This window comes from Atractosteus spatula, chromosome 8 (genome assembly GCF_055471065.1).
Source record: "Atractosteus spatula isolate fAtrSpa1 chromosome 8, fAtrSpa1.hap1, whole genome shotgun sequence".
Classification (NCBI taxonomy): domain Eukaryota; kingdom Metazoa; phylum Chordata; class Actinopteri; order Semionotiformes; family Lepisosteidae; genus Atractosteus; species Atractosteus spatula.
Window position 1 is genome coordinate 24,472,043 of NC_142713.1, and position 12,760 is coordinate 24,484,802.

The 12,760-nt window shown below is 34.3% G+C and overlaps 1 protein-coding gene across 1 annotated transcript in view; it reads left to right on the forward strand.

The window, feature by feature from the left end:
• The window catches only part of lin7a (lin-7 homolog A (C. elegans)), a 62,346-nt gene that overhangs the window by 17,018 nt on the left and 32,568 nt on the right, over positions 1 to 12,760 (forward strand). The gene's annotated exons all lie outside the window — the stretch shown is intronic.

Below are 12,760 nucleotides of genomic sequence, written 5' to 3' on the forward strand. Positions count from 1 at the left end.
TTACCCATAGCTGTGGTTGGTTTAGCGAAAGGTCGTTTACCGTTGCTGATGGACGTGACAAATGCCATAAACAGAGCAGGACTAACCAGCATTCAACATCCGCCTGCAGCTTCAAAGTAAGAGTGGCTTAACATCCCACTACAGCATGATGACTAGGTTTATGCTGCCAGTATTGTATTAATTATTGCTCAGGGAGGTTATACTGTACAACACATGCTGCTAAGTTTGCAATGTTTTCAACATGATATTATGTAAACTGTCAAGCACCCGCAAGTTGGAAGTATCCTGTTTTACTTATTGGGTTATTCCTGTCCAACGCTTTAACTTTACTGTAGCTCCATATCCCGAATTCACAGAATAGTCTGTTCAAAGTAATGTAGGACATTTTCATTATTCCTCTTCTACATTCAATCTCAGTTTTCATATGCTTTCTCTACTTGTGTTTTAAGGAAATGAAAAACAGATTAAATCTCCTGCTGTCAAGAACAAAACCAATACATAACATGCATCCTAATTTGGTAATGCACACTTCTCTGTGAGCCACAGTAAATTTAATTTTACACCAGCTTTGTTCGTGCAGAGTCAGTACATTTCACCAGAAATGCGTGTCTTATCCTTTACGCATGTATCTAGTTAAAGTAAATGAAGTTTAATTCAGTTATACTGCCAGACATAGAAGTAATCTTGTTCAGTGGAGTCAGCATTAGCAAAACATATTGTACATAACTTGTGAAACTGTTCGGCACAGCTCAAATTGAATAAAGATGGATGTCATCTCATCATCTAATTTGTTATTGCATCTCAAATAAAGATGAGTACAGCCAGAGAATCATTAGTAATAAATAACCTTAGGACAGGAAACATAAAATGGATTGTCCCGGTATGAGTTTCAAGCTGGCATAAACATTCCAGAACTCTTTGGCCTGCCTAAGGGTTATTTTTTTATACTACAGTAAATGTAATTGAAGTGTCAATTAGTTCTAAGACTTCTTGCTCTGCTGTTTGAAGGTTATAGATGAGCAGACTTGAAATGTTATTCCAGTGAGAGAGGCCATTTCCCATTGCCCTGATGTGCCGCACTCGGCTGCAGCTTGACACATTGAAACTTTTGGATATATTTGCAACACTGTTGAACCTCTGCTTTGAAGTCCAAACTGTGCAAGAATGCTGGAGTAACATTTCTCGTCATGCAGGGGGTTTTTCAGTTCTGTGGACATCCCTGGATGATACAGACAAGTTGTGACCTCATTGCATATTTCTTTTTCATTAGAACAGTGTGAATAAAGTACTGTAAGCAGTAAGCATACTTATCACTGAAATACTTTTGACTTTAATGTTGCACGTAGCCATTAGTATGGTGATTTGCAATCATTGAAATATGATCATAAGAATGATTTTTGTCTACCCACAGTTGCTACAATGGATGGCATGTTTTGTGGCTCAGGAGTCGACACAGAGAGGATTGATTTTTGACTTTGTCAGTATAGAATCATGGATTATTGCAGTATACAGTAATATTACACTGACACTTCCTGAAATGTAATTAGTACAGTTTATGCGTCAGATAATGAAGAAGGCAGTCAACTCTTATTGTCCAGAAGTTTTGCATTCCATTAGAACCTCTGTCTCAAGGTTTCAGACCAAAAATATTTCCTATAAAAATTAATAATATGAATTTCAATTTAAAAAAAAATGAAATTCTTCCTCACATTAATTTCTTATTTTCCATTATCCCCATATCATCCATCTTCCTATTGTGAGAACATCCCTTATTATTAGTAAGGTTCACTGCAAATTGGAGCCTATTCCGGAAATACAGGATGCAATGCATCCATTTTAGAACCCCTGCACACACTGACAATTTAAGAGACATCCATGAACCATGGTGTTGCATATTTTCACAGGGTAACTTCACAAAAGAAAGCACCCCAGTCCAAAACTGAACCCGTCAGTGAGGCAATAGCACCAATCCCTATCTCACTTCTACTAGATTATCTAGAAGAAAATCATCCTGCTATGGATTCACTGTAGAACTAAGCGAACAAAGGTCGGGCTGATGACCTTACAAAGCTTCAAAAGCTTTTGATTATTTTTAATATTGGACTTTTTAGTTGAGGTTGTTCAGGATATAGTTGGAGTATGCCCAATTAAGCCTAATAAACCCAAATATATTCCTGGATCTTTTGTTCTGTCTCCTTTTGAATAGGCCTAATAATTGCAAGCTCTCCTGACATTTGAAGGAAAGAAAAGTATTTTTCTGACCCTCAAAATCTCTTAAGATGGAAGTGATTAACTCTTACAGAGTCTAAGTCTTGTCTACATACAATATCCGGGTCTGCTGGAAATGTTCATTCTGGTGGTGCTATCTTTGATGAATACCGCCTGCACAAATGTCAGGATCTGAGGGAAGCTTGTTCTCAATGGTTTTCCTATTTTATGTACAGTACTGTATCTCAGACTTCACTCAGTTCTTTGTGCATGTAGAGTTCCAACATATACTGTTTGACACCATTCAGCAGCTACAAGGGGTCTAGTTTTTTTGTAATATATGTTTTTTCTCTAGTCTAAAATTAATTACCTTTATATAGGATTTGCAAGTAGATAAGCTGGATGTTTATCCCATTGAAATATTGTCTGAGGCAATGCTCTCCCTTCTTCTAAAAAAAAACCTTACTACACCAGCTTTTTTAAACACCATACCAGTGATTCTAGATTAAAATTGCTCTCAGCCTTCTCTGATCTTGATGGACTAAGCTTGTACCCTCAGCTACACATTTTACAGGTATCCTGTGATAGAGCTCTTTTGTATAGGTAATGAGGAAGCCTTCAAATGTGACTGTTATGACTGTTTCGCTATGTTCTCAAAAGTACAGTACCTTCTCAGTGATGGCCAAAAACATTATCTCGATAAATATTTTCGTATCAGTCGATATCGATAATTATCACGATAAATGTCAAATCATTATTTCTTTCAAGTTTAAAGGCAGATTTTTTCTCCTGAGTGAAAGTTGAAGAAACCAGACAGTTAATTGGTAAATTAAACAACTTTTTATTTTAAGAACACAACAAACACTTGCCAAACAGCAGAAACATTAAACAAATCTGTTAGCTGCCCGGTCTGCAACACGCACACGCACTCACGCAGTATTTTGTGCGCATGCGCATATCATGCGCAAAGCATAAACATATATATCGAACATTTATCGAACTTTTGTTAAAATATCGAGGAAAATTATATCGCGATAATTATCATTATCGAATTATCACCCAGTTCTACTCCCCGGTTATCATCAATCTTCAGTAATGGGGTCTTTTTGCCAAAAATGATTTTAAGAGTTTAGATGGAGAATGAAATGCCTTTAATTTTGCAAGTATTTACATTATTATGGTTATATTACATTTTGCTAGTGCAAGAGCTGTGTCAGTGTGGTCAGATACTATTTCATATCTTCAGAACATCATTAGCCCATCATTAGTAACTTTTTTGTATGAACTTGGTCTGTTGTATTTGCCCCAATTCCATTGTTTCAAAATTATGTTAAAATGATTAGATTTGGGTGGCATTCTTTTCCTCTTGGCCTGATACTTTGATTCTGGTTGCACATAATTTAATTAATTGTTCATGAGTTTATTCCAACCCAATTTTATTTTTTTTTGCATGTTCTTTTCAGATTTGTATAAATCTCTTCAGAAGGAAACATATATACTGTAATTGAGTCTTGTGGCCATCTGTTTAATGATATGTTCTTTTTCCTTGCATTTCCCTTATATGTATGTAAAGAATTTTTTAAGCATTTTCTTTTCTATTATTCTTAGTATACAGATATCATTAAAAAGCCACAAAACCTTAACATGGAAAGATTTTACTGTATATTTGCAACATACTTGTATTCTAGCTTTACATGTGAATTAAGAAGACAATCTTCAAAGATGCTTCAGCCTGTTGCTGAAAATTTATTGATTCGCTTTTAGTGTTATTCACAAATTGTTTAGAAAGGTGGATATCTTATTTTATGGAAAAAAACAATTGCATGCTTTTATCGTCTTCTTTTAATAATCATTTTCTATTTGTTTTTTTATACTGTGACACATGTGTTAATATTCAATATCACAGAAGCTTTTCAAAAACCCATTGACATTATTGCCAGAGTCAGAATATAAAATCTAACAGCTACTATATTGAATTATTTTAAGAGCATCCTGCAGAGCTGGAAATGCAGTCAAATTATATCTAAGAAAACAACTAGATTTAAAGAGGACACATCATCACCACTATAATATTCCCTATAAAAAGCTCTCTCTTTTATTAGAGAAATAACTAGAAGAAATTGGCAGTTGTTTTTTTAGAGTAGGCATGTCACATCCAATATTTGTCTTACCATGTGCCAGTGCGGTATGTCCTGCTATTTGTTGAGGCAAACCTTTGTAGTCAATGTCAGAACTAGCTTCATTTTGTCAGCAGTGAGTCAGATGCACATAAATGTTGTCAGTAGCTGTATTTCTAGCTTTATCAGCTTTTGCTTGAGGATTTCCACTTTCAACTGAATTGCTTTTGCCATCTTAAAGTGCTGTATAGAGAACAACCACCTGAGCTCTTTTAAAATAGCTTTGGCCTATAATTCTCACTAGCTCCTTCAAGACGGGAAATGTACTGTCTTATTGTATTATCACTGTCTTACTGCTTATTTGCTTTTCACTGTTACATAAGCCTAAAATGCTGTAATATAATACATAGTTTTGAATGGGGAACTGTGTCAGCATGCAGGTTGTAAATGAAAAGGCACCTGTTGTGTTTTGTCTTTCTTTCTATTTTTCATTAACCTCTACCTATTCCAATATGGTATACAGTGTTCACAATGTACTTTATTACCTACTCATTATTGACCTTTTCAATATTTTCAAAATATCATTTTTAACTTCTACCATCATTAAACATGACATTGCAATGCATATAATGATACGAACATTAAACGTTACTAAAGATGAGATACTTACAGACGTTGAAGCTTAAATATATTATTGTCATCATGAAATAGCTGATATAGCACTTGTACTGTATTGATAAGAAAGGCCACATACTAACAAAAAGAGTGTGGGTCCATACTCATTTTACAGTACAAAGTATATTGTTTTTATAGTACAAAGTATATTGTTCAGAAACAAAACTATAAACATTGTGGTAGTATGTGGACATCTTACTAAACAAGTAAGTTTTTAAGAAAGCATCACAGAGCAACATAATGAGCTATACAGTAGAACTGAAGTGTATATACAGTACTGTATATACATACATGGACTGGCTCTTCAGTGATAATTCAGTACATGATTCATCCATGCACAAAATTTCAAAGACTTAGTACTGTATGTTTTGGTTCTTCATAATAATCCTGACCCTACGATGCCCTGAAATCCATTGATCTGAACAAGCATAACTTTTCTTATAACAATTTCTGCATCTCTTACAATCCTTAATTTAGTCAAAACAAGTACTTTTTGTTGATTGCTTTCAGTCATTTGACATCAAACATTAAATTCACAGAAGCTTAACTAAATAATTAAGTCCAGATGTTCTAAGTTGCTTATGGTTCTCATAATGACTTTACCTAGGGGTATAAACTCCCAATTTTAACACTTCAGAAAGGCTGATAGAGGATACAGAAGTAAGAGACATGTGCAGAGAACATCCATACATTTTCTGCCTACTTCTATCAATTCAGGGTCGCGGGTGCACCGGAGCCTATCCCAGCAAGCAATGGGTGGAAGGCAAGGTACACAATAGGTCACCAGTCCATCACAGGACACACACACTGTATACTCACACCAGGGTCAAATGTCCCAGATGCCAATTAACCTTCAAGCATATTTTTGAACTGTAACTTATGAACTGTATGTTTTTGCTCATTTGAAGGGCAGGAGTACAAAGATGGGATGCTCAAAGTGCTCTTGTGAGAATGGAGAAACACTATGCTACACTGTTGAATGTTGAGTGTGGGAGGAATCTGGGGCAAGCAGAGGAGATCCATCTGAAGAAAGGGAGTGTGTACAAATTCCATGCAGAATTGAACCCAGGGCCCCAGTGCTGCAAGGCAGCAATGCTAACCACTGCACCGCCATGCCGCTCATGTAGAGAAAATGACAGAGCCAATTCAAAAAAGTAAAATATTTTTTATATCAAAAGTTTTTAATACTTTGTAATGATGTCAAAGACATATGCCTTGCAACAGTCTTCTATTACACGATACATTACAAAAAGGTGAATAACTGATAAGGGAGGATTATTCAGCAGTTGTTTTTTTGGATTCAGCAATGGCAGACTCTAAAGGACTTTAATTCTTAATTAAGGAGTGAAATACTACATTTTGGAATATATTTAAGAGTTTTGGGAATTCAAACCAACCTGTGAAACTAGTGCAAGCTTTGCGGTTATTTTTCTTAAAGCTGCTGAGGCAGTGTGGCACAGTATTTTACTTATATGGGCAGTCGAGTTATTTAATGAACATCTGTGTAATCAACAAGACAGCAGTAATGATTAACCGCATGCCACAGGGGGATTTCAATGATAACACAATTATAAAAGGAACCAAAAAATAACATAATAATGTTCAACAGTACAGCATTATAATGATAATCAGCCTTGAGGAAAAAAAATATATGTATTGAATCTCTATGATTTGAGTGGATGAAATTCCACTGGCTTTGTGAATGCCACTTCATAAACAATCATTTTAATTTGTTTGGCCAAATCTAGCTGTTTTGGTTGATACCTTTTATTTAAAATTATTCAGAAATTATACAAAAGCCTTTAGTTTTCAAATATTCAAATAGAGTTTTCAAATATTCAGTCCAGAATCCGAAGAGCACAATTTATCTTAGGAACTTGTGCAATGAATTTCCCGTATATTAGTTGCCAAGTTGTTCTACTTCTATATTCAATCAAGTGAAAATATTTGTATTACTCTGTTAAGTAAATGCAAGTTTCTGGCTGATTAGGAATGAAAAAGTTTAAAGCATTATGACATATGACAAATTCCTCTTTCAAACTAAATCAATCTTTATTTCTTCACAAAATGGGATTATTAATCAATACAATCTCCCGAAAATGTTCTTCCATTATAAAAATAATCACACCCTCTCTCGCAAACTGCATTTATGAGTCACATTATAATTTCATGCTGTTTTGGGACACACCATTATAGATTGGTTTAATACCCATCCTTTTTTAATCAGTGCTATATGATAATTGCTGTTTCGCTATAAATAAAGAAACCAATATCAAAACAAAATAACTGATGGAAAGAAGCCTGGTCTGTTTTAATCTAACTGTGTCATCCACCTGTATAAACTGAATTTTTGTTTCAGATTTACCAGATTAAGTATTAGTCTTAAATTAAGAAGATTCTGAATTACTGTTCAAATAATGCTATGACATTATAATTGTGTAACCTCAATACAGGCGTTTAAATCAAGAACTGATTTATGTTTTTTCCCAACCTGTCACCTATAATTCTTAATTGATTATTTTTGCAAAATAACATACTGTATGAATTGTTTGATTTCCACTGGGAATGTATAAAATAAGCAATGAAATTCACTTTTGTATTTTTGAAAATAAAACGCAAAACTTGTAAAAAGATTGAAATGAAAGATGGTATTGACATAAACCATTTCCCTTTGACTGGACTGTGTTTTACACTTGCCAGCCCAGGATTATTTTTAGCATATGGTCGATTTTGCCTTTGCTCACTCATGAACCTACACAACTTTTAACTGTCACTTAAGAAGATATTAAAACGAATTTAGTATTAATTAAAAGTAAGGTACTTTTGCTTGAATACTTCTATTTGCCGCTTCAATTGATTTTCTTCTCATTACCAAACCTTTCATAACTTCTGCATTATTTAAAAAATGTTTCTGTGAGGGTGCCTCTGGGTTTCATTATAACTACAGTATCTCAGCTTCAATATATAGTGCAACCTGGCAACATTACAAAACATAGACAAGTTCCTTTAGAGTGAACAAGTTCAATTTGCTGCTATTAAAAAAAATGCAGTAGCTCTATCTGAGCAAAGGTTTAGACCCTGTCTGACATTCTTATGAAACATAGTATTGTAGTGTACCATGTGCTGAGATATGATGTCGAGTTTAAAATAATATCTTGGCGATGTGCTCAGAATAAAAGATAAAAGCCTAAATAAAATTGCAATGGAGATGTTTTGCTTTTGAATGCAGTTTATATAATGTATGGCTTATTTAAATTGGCACAAATAGAAAACAGAAACATACTGTAGGAGTCTAACAAGCAACAAGTAACACATGAAGAAAGCCCATTAAAGAAATAGACGTGGAAAAAATAATTGGAGATTTATGCAACACAAATTTTATTTTGCAAATAATAATAACAATAATAATCACATTGACCTATTTTCATAATTCAGAGTTATTTTATCCGTTAGTCTTTTATTTTGAAATATTGAAGAGAGGTGTATTGTCTCTAGACTGTGACAGTGTTAAGATTATTTTGGTTCCATTATCACAATTAAAAGGTGTCAGACTTTGAGGCTGCTTCGTTTACTTCACAGAAAGGATGCACGCATCGTTTATCATACTTACTAATTGTTGCTAAACTGAATGCCAGAGTCACAGTCACAGAAGCTTCTCCGTTATTAAATAAAAAGTTGAAAGCTTCATTCTAAACACTAGTTTACGAAGACCTTGAATATACTGTAAATTGGATACAATCAAGTCAGCTGATGTGTCCTTTTTTTTTACAGTCCAGAAGCAGCACTGGTGTGTCTGGTTTGACACTTCAAAATGTGTTTCACTATCAATATATCACTAATGTATCCATCAATACCACTAATGTTTGTTTTTTTTATATTTGGTAGATGTTAAAAAAGGATTACACTATATATACACAGTATATTACTGGAAATTATTATGTAAAAAGATTAATGTGGGATATTAATCTAAATAAAGCCTTATTAGTGTTCTTTTCTGAAATTGAAATGTTAACTAATATGCTGTAGTATAATATTGACATACAGTTGTATAATAATAAACTATTTTATATAGCACCTTTAAAGGTGGCTTCTCAAAGCGCTTTACAGAATGACAACAGCAACAACAACAATTAAAAATAAACATGATAAACACGATGAGAATACACAGAGGAGACAGTAGATGGTGGTACTAAGTACAGTAGGAGCAGAGGGGTAAAGAATGGAATCAGTTAAGTAAATGCTCTTCTAAAGAAGAAGGTTTTGTGTCTGGATTTGAAGGAGTTTAGAGAAGGTGACTCTCTGATATCTTTGGGGACAGAGTTCCAGAGCTTATGGGCATGACAGGAGAAGGCCCTGTCACCCATAGAGTGTAGATGGGCTTGGGGGACAGTTAGGAGACCAGAATTAGAGGAGCAAAGGTTGTGAAATGGGGAGTAGGGCAATAATAGATCAGACAGGTACTGAGGTGCCAAGCCATGCAGAGCCTTATAGGTGAGCATGAGGATTTTGAAGTCGGCATGAAACTTGACAGTAAGCCATGCAAGGACTCCAGGATAGGAGTAATGAGATCACATGCACTAGACCTGGTCACCAGGTCTAATGTCACTTTTGTCAGGAAATCTATCAAAAGGTGATGATTACCACAAACCCTATATACAGTATGGTACGGATTGATGGTGATATCACTGAAGAGTTTTTTTTTTTAATATGTGGTCGACACTATAGTTTTTAGGAAGGAAACTCGTACATTAAAAAACTTCACTCATTTCATTCAGTACTCTACGTAACATCCTGGAGAGAGGTTTGAAATAGTAAACTGGTACTGTTAGTAATAGAAGAGATCTATGAAAATTCAAACTAATTTGAAATTCCTCAGTATGAATTATCTATATTACATTACAGATGCCATTCCAGTAGAACTTGGCCATTCTCAGCCCAACATAGCACATAAATTCAGTCTTTACTGAGGAGAGGAATCAGTATGGCAGGCTAGGAAAAACAGACAACGGTGATTTGCCACTAGAAGCCATTCAAGAAATCTATTACTACATTAGAGATGAATTATTAATTATTTAGGAATTGCACATTTTCATGTGTGTATTTAGGTCTCGTCAATAAATAAAAGGTATCATGGCATTAGTTGGTAGTTTGTTTAAAGAACAGCCATCTTTGTATCTGAGAGAGTTTTTCCACATTAAAGATTTTCTTTAGTGTACTTTAGTGGGCAGCCATATTGACAATTTGTAATGTGAAATATGAATTGGCTTTTTAATATTTTTTACATCTTTTCCATAACTTAGATAATTAACTACAATATCTACAATATTGAGTATATTTTATTGTCGATACAGTTTTAGTCTAATGTTCAGTATCCCACCAAATTTATGCTTTTATGCTGCTATCGCAATGTGAAGTTCCTAATAGAATGTGTTCTTACTGAGGATGTGATTCAAATGAGTTAATTCAGGCAATAATGAGCTTGAGCAAAGAGAGAAGAGACATTGTTGTGAGCTGACCCTCATCTGCCAATTAAGGAGATGCATGCCTAAACCACAGTGAGCAAGACAATAATTAAGAGTCTGCAATAATGAAAAAAAAACATTACTAACCAACACAGTTGTTTTGGAAGGACAATTCTTTGGAGGACAGTGTTGAAAAGCTATATCTGTATTATCTGCAACAATAACAATATCGGTGATAAGGACCAGGCAGTTTTATTTTTGCCTATTATTATTCTTTGCTAATAGGGAAAGAAAGGAACACAAGATGCACAGTAATAATAATTAATACATAATGACAAAAGGGAGAAGAAAAATGTTGTAACTTCTATCATAACGTTAGCATCATTAACACTATAGTTTACATTTTTTTTAGTTTACAGACTATGGAGATTTGACACAGTTCTCACAGAGATCTTGTGTATTATACAGTGTGAATGTGACTATGGGTGGTAAGATTTAATTATTTACAAAGAGGGAAAAAGAAACAACATATATGCTACGTACTGGCTTTCTATTGTTTGTGCATCTAAAATTGCTTTTACTATAAACTCATACATCATATTTACACTGTGCGGAATTCCTGGAAACTAGAGCCGGGATTTAAGTCAAAATAGTCCATTTAAATTGAAACTTTACTACAAAAAGTAATTTGAAATAACTTGATATCTATTATGAGAGATTTGAACATGAAGATACTAAGCACAAACATAAATGCTACCCAAGAAAAGATTTTCGCTGATGTTGAAAGTACCATTGTATGGTTTGGGGGAAGTACATTTACAGAGAATTTCATAAATTATTTGTTCTAAGATTACAGAAATAGATATATTTAATTCCTTACAATAGCTTATAGAATGAAATTAGTACAGTGACAAGGCAAAAGTTTGAAATGAGATCAGACCGAACATTTCGTTTTACAGTATATAAATATAGATTGTCTATTTATCAGTATGTAATTTGTCACAATAGAGAGTGGAAGTGGGGTGGAAGCACAATGAACCTCCCCCCCCAGCTCTTAGAATCATCTTTTCCCACATGCAACATGCTTTGCTCCACTCCTATACTTTGTAGTTCCAGCTCCATCAAGAGAATAATGCAGGTAGGCTGTTCTGTAATCCTGTAGCAGGCATTCTAAATATTGACTTTTGTTCTCCCTCAACTTCAGACTGCAACCAGCTATAAACTGCTCCAGACAGCATTCCCTTTTCTACACAGAGATCATCAATTCATCAAAATGTGGAAACTAAAAAAGCAATTGAAGGGGGAGTGAAAACATCAATTTTTCTTAACATAAGAAACGATACATGCTTCTGGAATCAGTTTTTCCACATATTAAAATCATGTGGGAATTAAAGTTCAGTGAATTAAAGATATTGCAAGTCACATACTGTAAATGACCTGAGAGCCAGGTTTGGCTAGGTCAGTATGATTTTAAGAGACATCACCTTCAAGGCACAACAAGTAGAGGATTTTCTGGGCTGGGAATTCATGCCTTAAATAGAGTTTGGTGTCAGCATTTTCCACCTTCAGTGCCATAAATGACAAAGACATTCAAGATATTCTTAACTTTTGAAAAGCTCTGAATTCCTTTTACAAATAACAAAACAATTGTGTCTGTATCATAGCTGTAGAATGGTCCTTCAGCACAGTGGGTTACATGTTTAATATTCTCAGAGTGCAGCTTTAATACAGTAAGTAGCACTGAAATTGACTTTTAATAGAAAAATGTCAGGTAGTTGTCCAAATATAGTTTTGGCTACATGCTGAGTTTATCACTGAGTTAACTTCATACTGAGCTGAAGTGCAGGTTTAGTATTCAGAGAATTGTATCAAGAAAACCTATGCATATTGTATTATACTGTACATTCAACATTTTTCGCTTTTTCAATCAGCTTGTATAAGAGAAAGAGAAATTACCATGTTTTCCTGCTTTGGCTAATTTTTTAATACCTTTGGCATCTGTTGAAATCTGACCTGAATAAGTTTTGGTGCCTGTAAAAAACACAAGGCTTGGATATTTACCACATAGAATTTTCTCCTATTGTTAGGCATTACATGTACAGACCAAAAACTGTACTCTGAGACTGGCATTTTATAATCATGTGAAGGGGATCTGTGGTAGTTAGCCTTTTCATTAAGTAACATTCAGTAACAAGTTTATATTACTTTGCTTTATTCAGTTACTCATTCATTGGCTCATTTCTGTTAGTTGTATATTGAATAATTGAATATCCAACATCTTGCATTTTAAATTCCATA